The 18,257-nt window shown below is 44.9% G+C and overlaps 2 protein-coding genes and 1 long non-coding RNA gene across 12 annotated transcripts in view; 1 reads left to right on the top strand and 2 right to left on the bottom strand.

Annotated features, from left to right (window-relative positions):
• The window catches only part of SH3KBP1 (SH3 domain containing kinase binding protein 1), a 255,788-nt gene extending 254,952 nt beyond the window's left edge, over positions 1–836 (bottom strand). The window contains exon 1 of the transcript XR_014588688.1: positions 536–836. The gene's annotated coding sequence lies outside the window, so the exon portion shown is untranslated. The remainder of the gene's footprint in view (positions 1–535) is intronic.
• Positions 837–9,427: 8,591 nt separating this feature from the next.
• On the top strand, positions 9,428–17,413 carry LOC310904976. The gene is made up of 2 exons (XR_014588700.1): positions 9,428–11,557; positions 13,988–17,413. It is a non-coding gene; the product is annotated as an uncharacterized lncRNA (long non-coding RNA).
• The window catches only part of MAP7D2 (MAP7 domain containing 2), a 79,210-nt gene continuing 77,201 nt past the window's right edge, over positions 16,249–18,257 (bottom strand). For all 10 annotated transcript variants that reach the window (XM_083850318.1, XM_083850320.1, XM_083850322.1 and 7 more), the window contains one exon: positions 16,249–17,853. The gene's annotated coding sequence lies outside the window, so the exon portion shown is untranslated. The remainder of the gene's footprint in view (positions 17,854–18,257) is intronic.

Raw genomic sequence — 18,257 nt, 5'->3', positions numbered from 1 at the left:
CGTCAGTGACGCATGCTACCATGCTAGTGTTGAAAAACAAGGACACTAACTCCCATGTTATTATTTTGCCTTATGTTGCAAGGCATATTTCACTGATCAGCCCCAAAGGCTCAGAAAGCCTGAGGTATTTGAACGGAGTATTTTTAGCAATCGATCTGCTGGCCCTCGCCCTGTAGGCCAAGAGGAAGAACAGGAGCAAGACACAGACATTAAGTTCACCAGGTGGTATTTGAGTAAACATAAGATTAACTATTTTGGTGCTTGAGTTCGGTACATCAGGCAATTCCAAGTCCCAAAATATGCAAGTTGAACAAGGTTCTTCACAAGACCAAAACCTTAATATCTCCAGCTTGAAAAATAGTAACAAAATTATGATTTTGAAAAAAGTTGCAGAAATAGTTTGGGAAATCAATTATTTTGTAAAATATGATGTTCAGATTGCAGTTCACTTTTGCACAAGTTTTAAGTCTTCACTATAAAGCCCTATATAAGGCTACATTTCAGAGCACAAACAGAGTTATAGATAAATATTTACCTTTGTTTCCATCGTGGTGATCTTGATCTAGACCTTGTCATCTTCTCTCGTGTTTATATGAATTTCTTGAAGCTGTAAAAATGATACAATTCACTAATCTGACAACAGAATTCACTACAATTTGCAACAGGGACACTTGTTTTTAACCAGCACAATATTAGATGCTTTAGGGCTGGGGTGTGGCATATTTTTAGCAAGTTTTATTTTTACTTCTAGCTCTCATCTTAAGGCAAGTAACTTTTATCCTAATTACTGATCTTAGAAGGCAGTTTATTTTCGTTATAAAGAATTTAAATATTTGGCCATTGCTCTCCCTTCTTTAATGCTGTTAACATTTAAAAACAGCAGTGAATAATCACAAGCTACAGCAACTGAAAAAAATGCTGTATTTATTAGAGGCACTAAATGCTATAGATGACAGACTGGGAAGAGACAGCCAGTTTTAAAACCAAATTTACAAAGAAAAGTGTTTTTTTCATTATCACATATGCTGAACTTCAAGTTTGTAATATAGATCAATATTTTTACATCATTACAGACCTCCTGTAAGCTTTAACTGCTCCATAAAGTGGTAACTCGTATCATCACATTTCATCCTAACAAAACCACGTATTAAAGATTAATTTCTATACTTCAGTTGCTATACTATACTACGTAGACACACTGCTCTTGAATCCTGGAGGTAGTTTTGGGCATCCCTTCTCATAAAAGATACAGAGGAATCAGAAATAGATCAATACAATCTACCTGTCTTGCTCTTCTTTGCAAAAAGTTACCAGACGCTTGGAAAACAAGTAACGAAAGGATATACAAGCTCACCAGTAAACGTGACTGGCGAATCAGAATGGAACAGTTATTCATTATTTAGCAAACAGGAGGATTAAAACGGGGTGAGGTTATCATCAGTTAGCTAGGTAAAAGTTGGAATTTGGACCACATGCCCAAGCCTAAAACTCCTAATTACCACAAGATGCTGTAAAGGCCAGAAATAGATAGATGCAAAAACAAATCCATCATCAGCTCTGAAATTAATGAACAACCAGCCACTTGAAACTGGAAAAACATGCACAGGTCAATGTCATTTCACGCATGCTCCGGTATTTGCCCTAAAAGCTTGCTCACCGACCCTCGCGGAGACAGAGAACTACCCTAGACTGGCCGAGCCTGGCCTTTTTGACACTCACATGCACTCAGATCATTTCTTGTATAACAATCTTTTACCAGAAAAACTGAAATCAAAAGGACTGAAATAAACAGCAAGCTTTAAGGCTCATAAGAAACACAGAGAAGTAGACATGTGCCCGCATGCCTGTTCTCTCCCACCCCATGCTAATAGGTCAAATTAAATACTACCCCTTGCTCTATCTTATTTTTGTCTGATTAGATCATGGCTAGAACAGCACTACCTTAGAACAGAACATAGAGCGTGTTTCTGATGCCTACCACCACAGATGGATGTTAGACAAACCATCCATAACCCACATATTTCAGGCTGATTCTGGAAACATTCGCTTCCTACTCATAAGCTGAGCATAATCTAACCAGACAATTATTTGCAAGATGTAGTAATAGCACAGTTCTAGGAAAAAAAAAAAATCTAGGTTTTTTATTATTAAGTCTCATGTTCCCTTAGAGTATTTGCTCCACAATGAGTGTTTCCCTGTGGCAAGGCATGAAGTTGTAAGCGTGAAGGGTTTTTTTGCTTCGTTATCTCTTGCAAAAGTACCCCAAAGACGACACATTGGTTCCTTGAAATTTCAAATATGAAGTATTACCTCTTAGATCCTAAAGGCATGTATTTGAGGACTGCGCAGCATGAACGTACTTTAGACCCTTTGTTTACTCTAAGACTGTACAGCCAAAGTTGAAAGATGCTCCAACACCAGTATTTGTATTAAACACTTTTCCAAAAGTGGTAATAGTGTGGCTGAAATAATTTCCTATTTCTCACCAGTACAGACACACCCTGTCAAACTGAACAGAAACATAAAAACACACCCCCAACAACAGAGATGCACATCCCACAAGCTCTGAAGATCCATCGCTATCATTTTTCCTTATAAACTAAGTGACAGCTTTTAATATGCCAAAGTCTTGTTTTCTATCTTCCCTTCAGATCTGAAGTTTATCCTTCATTTTAGAAGGAGCATGTAAACACCGAAAACACACAGTGCCATTAAACCCCACCCAACGCTTCACACAGAAACTAATATAATGCCAGGACACCATGCCACAGATCAGTCAAGCTGGAAACAACGGAAGATTTCTTATTCTTTCCAGTCCAGCTAAACAACCTTCCTAGCAGCATGAGAAGTATTATGACAGCACGTCTAGATCTTGCCTCAGGATAAACAAGATGACTGTAACTTTCAACGAAGACACTCCTTTTTCCTAGTGGAAAGAAAGCGTTCACTTGTTTTATTGCACCTCCTAAGAAGTGACCCAGGATTACGAGATTTTCTCACAGGGAGACTCAAAGGTGCAACACGCAGCACGTGAAGGGAGTGGACGCTCAACCCCAAACAAAACTCCCAGCATAACACCAGAAACTACGTAGAATTTGTAAGCACACTGCTAAATTCACGTTTAAATCACCTCACCTAGATCAGCAATACAGATCCAAGCCAAAAGAAAGCTTTCCATAGGATGGCACCAGGCACCAAGCCTGTCTATTGCAGGATTATCTGAACCACGTGGAGGCCCTACAGCTGCCTCATCAGCCACCCGGATCCTTCCTAAAGGCCAGCTCATTTTGAACCAGATATGCCAGGACCTTCTGTACTCTGGATTCTGAATTTCACCAGGTCCTCCTATTGCTCTCTATAGGATGCTGTCACTAAAAAAAAAAAAAAAAAATAGTTTTTTGCACGCTTTCATAACCAGGAAGTAAGCTTATAGGTTCCCAGTGCTCCTCACATTTGTTGCGTTATGACAATAAGTGACTCATTGAAGGAGTTATCAGTAACTGTGCTTAGGTGGTTTTAATATTAATAGGAAACGCCACCTTTTCCTTGACTTTTGGAATTGAAATCTGACAGCTTCTCTCTCAGGAGAAACCGCCTTAAGCCTGCTGCCAGCCCCCCCTTGATTGTACCTTTTGGAAATCAACACTTTCTTGTAGTTTCAGGGACCCAGAGGAAGTATCTTGAGAGATGTAACATGAGAACAGCCAGAAATTGTTTGGGATACATCAACCAGAACACACATTCTTTTGGAAAGGTTATCAGCTTCTAAAAACTTGCTTTTCTGAATGAAACGATCTCCAACCTCTTTGGTTTTCTCCAGCAGTAAACAAAAGAGTGACCACAACCATCTAGCTGAACGAAGAGGAAAAGGAGCCCTGGATAATGCAAACCGTCCCACAGCAGTGAGCCCCAAACAGCTAAAACCTTACAGACAGAACACAGCTGGAGCAGAAGTTAACTCCTCTGTAAACAGACTGCAAATGTATGGGCTGCTTCACATACTTCTGGGTGCCTTCCATCATCCACAATAAAGATGACAGAAGAAACCCCACGCTGGAAAGGCGAAGAGCAATTTAACAGGAGTAGTGCTCACCACCACCAAGTTGCTCTTTAATTGTCATTGTCCCACGTGTAAGGGAGACATCATCTCTCGTCCCTTTGTAAGGGACTGCCTGTCACTACAACTGCCTCCCAAACCTTTTACAAGAGGAAGGGCTAAGCAAATATTTCATAAGCTGGGTCACACAGCAGTCACAGACAGATGCTGACCCTCACTGCAAAACCTACCCAGCTCACTATCCTTTCTCTCTGCTCTGGAAGCAAATGGGAACCTGCAAGCTTTTCGTTTGACTATCTTCTAGGCTGGGATCAACCAGAAACTGCAAGGGACGTGCCAGAGCATGTACTGCTGCGGTGCCTGTCAAGAGAGAAACCAGGACCTGAGAGTCAAAACCAAGACAGTCAAGTATTTGCCAGAAATACAATCAAATTAGAAGTTCAGCTGCAATCCAGTTTGAAGAGCACAATACAGAAAACCATTTATCATATCCTCTAACAAGAAGCATAGGACTGGCAACTTTTCTAGTAAGTTACAGGAGCAGAGTCAAAGCTTGTCAGACGTGAACCCCCCAGCTACTGCCAGAGCAGGGCATCAGCCTTGTTGCTCCTCTTGCCTGCTGGCCTTCCAGGCGAACAAGCTCCCTTGACACTGCCTCTGCGGAAGGAGCCGAGCTGTGACACACAGCCCTCCTCCCCCAGGCACTGCTGCGCCACGTGCCTGGCCGAGGTGCTAGGTACGTACAGCCAGCTCAGAACCTTATCTGCATAAACCTCGCCTCCAACAACAAGTGCCCAGGGAAGAGCGTATGAACAGACAAACACCTCCCTGCAAAACAGCCTTCCCAGCCGCGACGGGACCTCGCACGTCCTTTAGCTCCGTGCTTCCCAGATGGCTCGGGCGCCGCCACCACAGGCGCTGTGCTGGGCCACAGACACCCATTTTCCCCCCCAGTTTCTCTGCTGAACACCTCCAATCCCCCAACCCCTGATTTGTACCCCCACACACAGACTCCAGGGTGTCCCGAGCTGTGCCTCAGATCTCCCCTAGCTTGGAGCCAGTGGCATGGGGACATCCACCACGTGCACAGGGCAAAAAGGGTCCCCAGCCAGCCACCACCAGACAGGTGCCCAGTGACAGCTCTGCCAGCAGCACACATGGGGCACGCTGGTGCCACGACCAGCCACACGTGCTGATTGAGGCAAATGAAACTCAGCTGAGGGATCTCTAAAGCATTTACTTTTATAGGCAATGTATCTGGTAACAGATCTAGGCAGAAGATCTAGATTCTGATTTCCATCTGCAATTTCCTCATCGCTCCCATATTTGATTAGTGCTCTGTTGGTAATACAAATCCCTCCCCCTGGGCTTTTGTCCCTCTCAGAGAGCCTTCCACATCTCCTGGGTTACGCTGGACTCGCTGTAGCACCATGCCACATGAACCAAGTTTCCTAGGCCAGTCCGTAGCATCTCCTCATGCAGCCATGGCAAAAGGATTGAGAGGAAGGCGCCCGGTGGCAGCGGGAGGCAGCAGCACAAGTCAGCACTCCCATCAAACACACCACGCCGTCAAACCACCTCCCCAGCAAAGCTTGCTCCAACTCTTCAGCTTGCCTGCCCATCTCCCTGCCAGCAGGAGCACGGCTCCAGCCTCCCAAAGGCTCAGCCTCTGCAGCTTTGAGGATGTGTTCTCTTTCTCCTATTTTTCAGCTTTTACCCTCTTCTTAGAGGCATGTGGGTGAAGGCAGGCTTTATACAGGTTGATCCTTGGTATTGAGCTACATTAGCAGATGGCCGGGCCTCGTGCTAGTGCTGAAGCAATCCCATGCAGGGGCAGCATCCAGGCCTCACTCCCCTCTACGTGCTATATAGGGAAAAACAAGAAATAAAAAGAAAACACATTCACACAAAATATTGTTCCCTTCCACCCACAAGGATGAAGACCTATTACTGGAAGTACAATCCCAGCTGAAGTTTAGAGGCTCATTAAGGAATATATGAGTTGCAAGAAATTCCTTGAGATACAGAGAAAGTATTCCCCTGCCCCTGCGTATTTGAACAAAAGAATAAAAATATCCGAGCAGATCTACTGAGCATGTAACTTAAGCTCACTGTGCTCTCATTTAAAACTAACCCATTTAATGACACTAATTAGCAGGCAATGCTTCACCTTTGTAGAAAAACAGATCACAATGCCAACTTGAAAAGACTGAGCTGGGTAAGACTATACCACATAATAAATTACGGATTTCAGTCTCAAATCAAGAGCAGCGTGGCCAGCAGGGTGAGGGAGGTGATTCTCCCCCTCTGCTCTGCTCTCGTGAGACCCCACCTGGAGCCCTGCGTGCAGCTCCGGGGCCCCCAGCACAAGGAGGACATGGAAGTGTTAGAACAAGTCCAGAGGAGGGCCACGAGGATGATCAGAGGGCTGGAGCACCTCTCCTATGGGGACAGGCTGGGAGAGCTGGGGCTGTTCAGCCTGAAGAAGAGAAGGCTCCAGGGAGACCTTACAGTGGCCTTCCAGTGCCTAAAGGGGGCTACAGGAAAGCTGGAGAGGGACTCTTGGTCAGGGACAGGACAAGGGGGAACGGTCTTAAACTGAAAGAGGGTAGATTTAGGTTAGGTATAAGGAGGAAATTCTTCACTCAAAGGGTGGTAAGGCCCTGGAACAGGTTGCCCAGAGAAGCTGTGGATGCCCCATCCCTAGAGGTGCTCAAGGCCAGGCTGGATGGGGCTTTGGGCAACCTGGTCTGGTGCGAGGTGTCCCTGCCCAGGGCAGGGGGGTTGGAACTGGATGGGCTTTAAGGTGCCTTACAACCCAAATGATTCTGTGATTCCGTGAAATAAATACTTGAACTACAGGTCTTTAACACGTGGCTATGACAGAGCCTTAAATTTCACAGTACCATCCCCAGCCATTTCTGCCTCCCAGGTCCTGAAGAGATGTCAGAAGCAGGTTAGAAATCCCCACCTTCATCGTATTAATGTTTAAGCAAAAAAAAAAAAAAAAAAAAGAAAGAAAAACTGTAATAACTTCTTGCCTACCAAATGCCATCCGACACGCACAGACCCTAACAGAGACCTTTGCCTTCCCATCGTAAACCACAAAAGGAGAAAAGCAAAAGAAATCTCTACACTCAGAGCCACCAACGCCGCCACCAGGAAGCCGGGAAGCCCGAGGAGCCCTCCCAGCCACAGCAGGGAGCCCGGCCCTGCGGGAAGGCTCCCGGGGCTTTTCCTCCTGCCCCACGGAGCCGCTTCCAGCTGGGGCAGGAGCGGGACGTGGGCTGCGCTCCCTGCCGACAGGTGAGCGCCCACGAGGCGGGCGGCACGGCGATGGGGCCCATCTCACCTCCCCTCACCTCACCACAGGCGGTGAGGGAAAGTCGGCTGGGCCGCTCTTACAAAAGCGGCGGCAGAAATACCAGTTATTTCGCTAAGGGCAGGTGTGGAGGAGGACAGGGACACCCGTTGAGACAGCTGTTTATCAGGATGGCAGGGCGTGCCTCCGGAGGAAGTTAATTAACCTCACCTCATCGCCACCACCAATATTTAAAAAATGCCAGAAAAATCCCGATAGCTCCTCGGTAGCCCTTGGGAGCGGAAAGATGAAGGCTTGCGGGGGAAAGACTTAGTCACGCAGTTCTCCGCCCGCCTGTGCCCAGCCCTGGACCAGCCGCCGCGCAGAGCCCCGGCCGTGCCTCGGCGCCTTCCTCCCTCCTCCTCCTCCTCCTCTCCCCAGCACCCAAACTTCCAGGGGAGCCCCGCTCCTCCCGCAGGCCCGCAGCCGGGCGGGCAGCCGCGGCTCCCGGCGATTTGAGGAGCCTTTGTCTTACACCCTGCTAACTCGGGCACGGGCGGCTCGGGGCGCTTCGGAAACGCCGCAAAGCCCCGGCGGTGCGCGGAGCCGAGACCGACGGGGGGGGGGGGGGGGGGGGGACGGCGACACCCCGGGGGCCTCCCGCTGCCCTCCGTGCGCTGCCCCGGGACTCAGAGCACGGGTCCCACCGAGCCAGCACGGCTCGGCTCGGCTCGGCTCAGCGCCTCCCTCCCTCCCTCCCTCCCTCCCTCCCTCCCTCCCTCCCGCAGCCCCGCGGGGCCCGGGGCCGGGCCCTCCCGGCCGCTGACAGCACCGCGCCGCCCCGGCACTCACCGCCCGCCGAGCCGAGCCGCTCCCGGAGCCGCCGGGCCCCGAGCAGGTGCCCGGCCCCGAGCAGGCGGGGCGGGTCCCGGCGGCCCTGCCGGCCGCAGCTGCTCCCCACGGGCGCGGCGGCGGAGAGAAAGGGCGGGCGGGGAGAGAGGAGGGGCGGGCGGCCCGGAAGGGGAGGGATGGGGCGGGACGGCTTGGGGCGGGCACACGGGGGCCTCCCCTCCACACCAACACCGCCACACACCGCCAAAATAAATTCGAGGCTGGAAGAGAGGCGCTGTCAGTGCCCTGCCTTATGTCCCCCGGGCGTTTGTGAGCCTGATCGGAGACGCAGTGCTGTGCTCGATCCATGGCCTCACAGGCCGTGAGGTGGTTATGTTATGTGAGCTGTTTACGTTCACTGGACAAAGGTTACTTAATCTCGTAACCTCCTGACTAAATTTACTTCAGAGAAGCGGTCTTGGTTTCCTTGTGTTCCCAATACCAGCACATGCTGCTGACTTTGGCAGTCCTTCAGACTTTGGGCTGGCACCTTCCTGCCCTCCTTTTACAGGGCTGATCCTTCAGATCTCCATCTTCTTAACCTTGGCAGAGTTGCTGTACTCAGGACTGAGGGATCCCTCTTCGTAGCTACGGTTCTTCGGTCCTTTTTAAACCAGCTCAAACACGAGGAAATTTCTCCTAATACCTGACCTAAACCTCCGCTGGCGCAGCTTGAGGCCATTTCCCCTCATCTTAGAAATATATATACAATCATTCAGGTTGGAAAAGACCTCTAAGATCATCTAGTCCAACCTTTAACCTAGTACTGAAGTCCATCACTAACAATTCTCATACAAAATAATTTCAAGCATCTTCAGCAAAATGCTTGGAAAATTTCATGTGGAAAGCATAAAAGTACATGATTATTTTTAAATTTGGTAGTAGTCTTTACAGTTAAATGTGACTGCAGAAGATCTACTGAACCATATGATACAGAAATCCAGTCACAACTTTCACTAAATAACTCCTGCTTCTTCTGTGCCTGGCTGGTATTTTCATTAACAAGAGCTCGGGGTGAGAACTGGGCAGAGCAATCTTCAGGTTGAGAAAGTGAGACCAGTCCGGGTTGATGCTGTGCATCCACACTTTCCCAAAGAAACCTGGGCCCCCAGGGCCTCCCACAGCCTTCAAGGCTCCACCAGGTCGAGTCTGGCACGCCTCTCATGACACACAGGGTGATCACTGCACAGCTTCGTTCCCAAGCCCAAGGAATCGAACTAATACAAAGCGATTTGGTTTTATTCCCTGCTGTGGCTGGCGTTATGGTTTGCCTGCTCTCTAGGTGTAGCGAGGTGAGCACTGCCCTGATACTTAAGCATAGCCAACCCACCACTATGTGCATATGGTAAACTTACACATTACATACACTATCCAGTACTTCGTTATTAACCTCTTGATTTGAATTCCACTTAGATGCTCACGAGCCATCATACGCTGGTTGGAGTTAGATGATCTTCAAGGTCCCTTCCAACCCAAGCCATTCTGTGATTATCCTGATGGGTAACATCAGGCGTATACACAAGGGTCTCCGTGGTAGGGGCCATGTAGTCCAGGAAAATAAGAAATTAAACACACTTTGCAAATTAAATTAATATTCAAACTAGTGCCTATTAGGAGTTCCCCAGCATGGTTATTCTCCATCCCTAAATTGTGAAGGCTATTCTATTGCACAAGGCTTGACAATTACTACTTATTAAGACTAATTATTTTAATCTATTTCCATGTTTTTTCTAATTAGGTATCATTAGAATAGAGAATAGCTTTCATATTCCTTTAATGTTTAATTTAGTAAACATTCCCTTTGGAAACAGTACGGCTGTGGTTTGCATGCTAAATACTTGGAAATTACGGATGGAAGTAAGCTAGAATTTGAAAGCAGAAACCGTCAAGAGATAGTAGATAGACTTTACCTATCTGTTCTTACAAGCAGGCATTTTGTTTTCCACATAAAACTTTACTATTGGAGCCAAACTTTGCTGAATGCTATGCTAATTTAGAAAAAAAAAAAAAAGGCAGAAATAAAACTTTCCTCGATCCTTGGAGGGTCAGGTCCAGAAGCCTGGGCTTTCCCATGCTGCCAGGCTCACCACCACAGCCACCATTTCTGCATACCTGCTCTCTGCCAAGGTGGACTAGATAAATGAAATTCAAAGCTCTTTGTAGGGAGCGGGTTAGTTTGGTTGCCTTACACAGTTCATTTTGGTGTGTGTAGACAGAGCCCGCAGATGGTTATACCTGAAGGAGAAACAGCACATCGGAGCGGTGAGAGAGGATCTGCTGCAGCAAACATCTGCAAAGGGAAGATTCACCACCAGGAACTGTAATGATGGTTTTAGTGGCCAACCTCTCTTAATATTTAAAGGGAAATCTTTAGTTTGTACTTCACTGTTTTATTATGCCTCCTGATAAGACTTGTGTGGCCTCGTTAACTTTGATCTCCACTTTTAGAGCAGTTTCATGTTTATGTTTTCTTTTTCATTTCTCACCTACCCGTCCCTCAGCACAAACATTCCTTCTTGTCTTTGAGCTACACCAAAATATTTTTGCCAAACCACAAAGCACGTCTGCTGCTTTGAAAAAAAAAAGAGAGAAAAAAGAGTAAGCTGCCTAAGTCTTTGCAGACACACAACACGTTCGCTTCTTCTAATAATAAAAAAAATAGGATTTCTGTCATTGAGTGGAATAAAATTAGCTAAACCTCCAAGCTCCCAGCGAAGGAGTGTCAGCTGTTTGTCTTCATAAAAAACTGAGATACTGGTGCTTAGGTCAACTCCTGAGGTTACTCGTCAAAATAACTTTAAATCTGGAACACCTCATCCAGACAAGAATTTGGTCCAGAATAAAGTAAAAGACCAGATGTGGTGTTGTAAGAGCTTTGTTCAACAGCTTTCTGGAGAACAGTGGTATTTTTTTCCAGTCGAGGCTCAGAGCAACAGATAACAATTCCCTCTTTAACTGAGGAAATAAGCCCCACATTATTTAGCTCTGAAACTTACGGAAAGCTGCAAAGCCATCGTTTAATTAAAACCTGAAGGAAGGCGAGAGGCTGACTGGCTGCACGCCTGGGCTCCGATAGTATCACCAAATTACTCTTTAAAGAGAGCCCGTAGCGAGGCTGCAGCCCCGTGACGTACGGATGCCTGCGTGTTTTATTTACAAGGTCCTCGCGACTTTCCTGTAACGACACGCAGAAGCTGCGCCGTTGCCGCAAGGCGTGCGGCCTGCGTAAACCTGGCTGGATTTTTGCAACTTAGCAGCGAAAACAATTGCTATGCATGAATTAATACCGACATGTGACACAAGTGCAGGTAACAAAACCTTACACGCAGCGGCTTTGAACTAGGCTTAGCGTCCCTGTGTCGGCTGCTGACAGGCCTGGGGAGGCCGCTGAGGCGCAGGGCCCAGGAAGGAGGCAGGCCGAGGAGCCCCTCTGGTGAAGCAGCCGGATGGGAAGTCTGAGGAGGGAGCGGTTTCAAACAGTACAGCTTGACAGGAGGTTGTGGCGCTACCCATACTCACCTCTCTCAGTAATTTTAATGATAATCACTTGTAAACGCGCACAGCATCCTGGCGTTCTTCAGCGACGGGACCTCCAGCCATCCCTCTTCCCCCTCCCGCCTTCCACCAAGTTCCTCGCTAAAGCCACCAACAGTTTTGTTTGTTACGGGGCACTTTCAGCCCCAAAACATAAACTAACCTCTTTAAAATTTAGGTTAGAAATGCAACTTGCTTGCCGGAAGGAAAGCAATGCTGACGCAGTCTTCAGCTGGGGAGGTTTTATCCACGTCCGACCAGGCCTGTGTGGATTCATTGCCTGTGACAGCGGAGCCTCGTTGCTGTCTCAGACGCACTACTGCAGATAGGCAGTCTCCAAAAAACCTCTGATCTTTTGTCTCTCTGCCAGCGATGGTGTGGACAGTCTTTGTCCAGGAAACTGGAGAACAAACTGCTTCCAGCAGTAGACCACAAGAATTTGTATTCTCTAGCGTTTATTTGTTTGAACTGATAAGAGGTTTAGGAAAAGAAGAATGAGAGTGAAAACTTCCTTGTCTGAGATCTTGCAGCAGGAAAATCAGGAGTAACTCCACAGTACTTATTGGTATTAGACCTTCATAGCTCTGCATGTTTACCATGCTAATAATGATATTTCAGAAAATGTTGCCATCTGTATTTTAAAAGAGAGGTTATTCTGAAAAGGGAGGAGTGAACATAATATAGTGTTGTCATAGATATTACCGTGGTACTGCTTACTGTGCTGCTCATGTACTGAATTTGGTGAGTGTAGCTGTTATTTATAGAAAAAATGAGGAAATCATGCCAGAGTAATTTCCTTGATTGTAAACATATTTCACACCCATTACATTTTTTCTCCAGCTGTGTAATTTAAGGTTCTCAGGCCCACTCCTGTACAGTGTCAATCACCTACAATTGCCACTGACTTCAAGCAATGCTAGAAGATGCAGGTGATAATGCATAGCTTGTGGTTTGAGTTATTTATGTAACTATTTTAAAATCTTAGAGCAAGGACTTCATAGAGAACAGCACATTGCTTACCTTTTCTTTCTATTCATTGAATCTCTCCTGAATAATAGTTGTTTTCTTCTCTGGAAATCATTAAGGCTTGATTTCAGGAGGGATACACTTCTATTTTTGTAAAGCTCCCAAGTGAACTCCACGCACTAGTTTCCAGAGCATTTATTTTTATCCTGAGAATTGCAAGCGCCAAGTAATCGTGCAGCCCACTAGTTCAAAAACATTACTATCTCAGTCTTGAATCATTAGAAATACTATAAACTGTGTTATTGTACTTTAGTACTACAAGCTGGAGAATGAACAAGGTAACTGAGATGAAAACAAGAGTCAAAAATTACTCAGGTGGTCAAGAAACCATTTTCTTGTATTTTAGGTAATTATTTTAAAAGCTTAAGCATCCTTCCTCTTACTGTTTCTGCCTGCAATTTTAAGGGCTTTTACACTTAACATGTTGCTACAATAGATGAGTTAAATTGGCCAACTGAGTGAACAACAGCACCTAATTTTCATCTGTGAGAGATAATAACAGTAAGATAAATGATGGGATAAAGAACTGGGGAGAGAAGAACATTGTGGCTTGCAGTGTCCTGGACTGATATTGCGGCCACTAAAAGCATAACAAAAATGCATTTTAATATCTCAAGGTTCAGATTATTTTTAAGTGTACGTATATATATGTATATATTCTGGAAAGTGAATGAACCTAAAAGCTGTTTTTCTTAAGATTAAAAAATAAATAAATGCAATCACAATACACATTCTCCAGGTTTTGGCGTAGTGGCCCAGCAGTTACTCAAAACGTAGTATTGGTGCTGCAAACCAGTGTCCCAAAGCGTCAGGTAACGGACATTTATATAGGCACCAGAGGTCAACAACCACTCTTCACGTTGGTTTTGGTGGCAACCAACAGCTTGAGCAGCATTCCTCTAAAACGAGATCAGGGGTAAACAGCTTTTCAGTCTCTGCATTGTTCGTGCAGAGGGACGGAGAAGGGAGAGGTAAGGACGAAGTCCCACACATCGCTACAGCAGGTCAAGCAGCATGTCCCCACCAATTAGTTTGTGTGCTGCTTAAATGACAGTCTTGCTCGTTTTTCCAGTGCAGCATTTGGGAAGTGGCTTAAAGAAAACAAGAAATAGACCTCACAGAGTAAATCACTGGCTCCTGAGTATGAAACCGCTTGTATTTTAATACCCTTTCTACAGGTAAGGAACAAGCAGGTAGTCACAGGAGTGACCTTAGAGGTGCTACTGGCAAACCCTGCTCAGCAAACACCACTGGAAGAGACCAGGGTCCCTTCACCACGGGGGCGCCTGCTCAGTGGTCTCACCTGCTGTCCTGAGAGCACAGAGCGCCTCCTGGACGTCAGTCAGCTTAATGAGAAGGTACCTGCTAGGGATGTATTTCACGTTTTGGGTTTGGAAGGGCTTTGGCTGAGAACGTTTTGGTTTGGGAAGGGACTGTGGCTTAAGCCCTTTGTGGAAGTACATCTGCTGGGGCTTCCAGGCTGCTTCGCAGCGCCAGAGCTGCCCTGGCATCCCATGCTCCCCTCTGACCAGCCACGGCAGACCAAAGGCTGCCACGCCACCTCGGGCACGTGGGGTTGTGAAGAAGCAGAAGGGCTGCAGTGCTGAGGCCTGAAGTACAAGCCTGGTGGCGGCAGGGGCGCCTGGAGTGGCCAGCCACCCGAAGAAGCTGCATAAAGCTAACGAGGCTGGGAGCTAACGAGCAAAGAGTTGCTTTTTGAGAGGTGGCAAAGGGAAGACCAACATCCCACCAGCCGGAGTAGCAGTCTGTGCTATTCCTGTTGCTTTCTCCAGACTTATAATCTGTACAATTACAGGAGAGCGGATGATTCCCCCACTCCTAGCCCAGTATCGCTAGATGAAAATGCAGCCTCGGGGTCCGGATCCGCCCACCACCGATGCTGCTTCATTTTGAAGTGAACACCCGTGGAGGCCAGGAGGGCTGCTCGAGGCCTTTGCCGAGGCCTGAGACAAGCTTTGGGTGTTGTTTCCCAGAGCAGTACCAAGGAAAATGCTCATCCTAATCAGGGAGTTACTGCAATGCCCAATTACCTTACCTTTATTTATGCTTTAATAGTTATACTAGTTATTGAAAATAAATCTGGGAAAAGACAGTAGCAGTGTCAGATTCTTCTTGGTGCCTGAGATAGCTACATTTGCGTTATTTCATCATGCTGTATTAGCTCTACGCATTACTAGCAAATATTACGTGCCAGCCCAACTTTGTTAACAACTTATTTTTTCATTTTAGTAACGTGCTTTTAGTGTTTTAGTCTGAGTTCTGTTTCGGTTGTTCTCTGACACTCATTCCTGTTTTGCAAATCACTTTAATAAAAGTATACTGAAAGAAAAATCCTTTCATCCATTCATGAAAATCTGTTTAAGGATCATTGCTCTAGTCTTTTCTTGCTGCTTCTTACAGCTTGATCCTCAAATGCTTTACAGCAGCAAAACTCTACAAAGGACGTGGATGAATCACTAGTGATCTTTCACCACAGTTCCAAGGCCACCAACAAATTAAAAATAAAGCTCTCTGGGCAGATGTGAATTACAGCAGCAAATATTAATATTGATACAAAGGATTTGTATCGCCTAAAGCAAAAGGTGGGAGCAATTTAACCCCTCAACTAACAGTACTTGCTCCAGATGTTCAAATGATTCTTTAAGGTTTCATTTGAAAGCAGATATAAAAGAAAATACACATGGCCCTTCTTTATAACTACGGACCTACCATATGTCCTTTAATCCTAGTAAACAACTGAGTGGACAGATCACATGAATGATTCAAGAGTTACTAAGAGCAAGATGAACTGTCACTATGGAAAATATTAATATACTTCATTATAAAGTAAAATTTCTAATTTTTTTTAATTTTCACCAAAGTTATGATTTTTAAAAATGTATTTGCAGAAGGTTTTCCCCCACATTTCACTAGAATACGAAGAACATTAATACTGCAACTCCAAGCAAGTTGCTTTCCAGGTAGCAGCACGTGCATTTAGCTTGGAGAGAAGTGGAGCATTTACGTTACAGGTACCGTTACAGAACACATCTCACACACTCAGCAGAACAGCGTCTACTGGCCATGGCTCAAGTTCTCTTTTCCTCATTTTCTTTGCCAGGTAATACCCCAGAGAGCTGAGGCCTCACACTGGTTTGTATGCCGTCACTAGCACTTCGGGTGCCATAGTTTGGAAGCCCTTACCTTATGGCTTTTCTACCACTGGCCTACATTTATTCTATGTACTGGCAAGACCTCAGAAAGCAAATTAGTGTATGGCAAAGGAAACAATGGTGAAATGTTTTAAGGCTCTGAAAACTCCTTCATTTACTATTTCTGAAGAAGCCTGTGAACATCTCAGCACAAATTAACATGTAGGTATTTTTAAGTTAGCCTTTTTTTTTTTTGCAAGGATTAAAAGAAAGCTAAGAAACAAAAGTTAAATTCGTAAAGGAAAATGTATTTCACCTTTATACATGCTATACATGTCATGCAAATAAAGAAATCTACAGGTTATACAATGACACCATAAAATATCATGTGACATTTGTCAAATACAACATATCACAGCAAACCAAATGGTTTTGTTTGTTTATTGTTTAAGAAATAAATGTAGGACTAATTTGGAAGACACAGTACCATGCTACGGCTTACTGCACAGTCAAAAGAAATTATTTTTCTGAAGTACACCAACATAAATAGCTGGATTGCTGTAGGTATGCTTCCTGTATACATCGCACATAATTTCATTGGTTACATCCCCACTGCTGGCTTTAAAGAGCGCAAGAATGGGTCTACAATTGAGCTCAAGCTACATTTTGAACTCCCTTGCACATAAAAAAAACAAAACAAAACCCAAGTTTTCACTTCATTTTATGTTAGTTTCCAAAGTGAGATGTATTTATAATTTATTTATATAAGGAACCGGACAAAAGTGTCCTCAAAGCAGCACATAGTCTAGCATAAAGTTATCATAGTTTACCAAGAGAAATAAACGCTGTATGGCATGTAACGTCTACACATTATACATCTTGATGTGAATTCTTCCATACAGATGCTTATAGGATATTAAGTAGGCTAGCAGTGTTCACCATGTGTCTCCCAGCCTTGGTATTTCTGCTGCAATGTTTGGATATTATTTTGCTGCTGACTGTACCTTGTTTTGTTGAACCTCTAAGGAAGACAAAATACTTCTCCACATGACAGCAAGCCTGCTGGTATTTATCAAGTGTCCGCATCCTCAAAGGTTAACACGTTATCTGCCCCCCGACATACTCATTTGCATCTACTACAGTTATACTATATGTATTAAGGGATTATACTAGGCATTTTGCCTACGTCGTTCACAGGTGTTACACAAGTATGTTTTTAAACACATAATTGATAGTCGCTCCAGGACTATAAGTATTGACCAATAAGTGCCACTAGTGACTAAAACTGCCAACATAACCGCAACGTGATAACTTCCACACTCCACAGTCAGTAAGAAGGCTCTTACAATTCCATTAATTTTGTATTTTTCAAGCCTTTTCACTTATAGTTTTGAATTATACACCCGCGTATATGTTGCCAATAATTCCTTATTAAAAACAAAAAAAAAGACAGGCACAGAACTAAAGTACAGTATATTATTTCATTTCAATGCACCGTGGGCAAATTTCTTCACTATTTACAAGAAAAAGACTTCTAAATAGATGTATGATAAAATTAAGGAAGAATGATTTTAAAATAAAATGCACAAGTAAAAATCACAGTGAAGTGTTCAGATGGATTTTAAATTAAAGGAAATTTTAAGTGCTTTACTAGCAGCTAAAGCTCAGATTCTAATGCATAGTCTTCCCTGAAACCGTCCAGGTTCTAGATCGCTGTTTGCCACCAAAAGCAGACAGTTATTCAACACATTCCCTGGGAAGACGAAGTTATATTCAGCTCCGATTATTTGAAATCCAGTGTTCAAGGGCTGCAGAAGCTTTTCCAAGTGACAAGCTCATATTTTACCGTCAGTAGCATCACAGGGATATATATCCTCCACAGATCGCCACCTCTGTCAATTAAAAAACAAGAGAAGAAAACCAAGTCAGCTATGCAAGTTACATGACCTCAGTTCTGTAATTTAGAATACACTCAATAAAATTAGCTGTGGAAACGTACTTTGAAATTGTCATTAAAGCCTAGCATTTTTTCCCCCACATTGTTTGTCAGCTTTCCAGGATAAGTGATTCTACATCATGCTGCAAGTCTTTACAGCAGCAGAAAAAAGCAAGCAGCAACGATACTATTTTCTAGGTTGGCCCCACTCTTAACTGTTTTCTTTATGCTAATGTGCTCCGAAGACTTACAGGAAAGGTATTTTATTAATGTCGAAAATGAGCAGCTCTCTTCTCACTACATTCTGAATGGAAAAAGGAAATGTTTCAATTTACCAGATACTTTCAGTTGCTATGATAC

Source organism: Anser anser (assembly GCF_964211835.1).
Source record: "Anser anser genome assembly, chromosome: 1".
In the NCBI taxonomy this organism is placed as follows: Eukaryota; Metazoa; Chordata; class Aves; order Anseriformes; family Anatidae; genus Anser; species Anser anser.
Note: the sequence above shows the minus strand (reverse complement) of the source record. Positions and strands in the feature narration are given on the sequence as shown.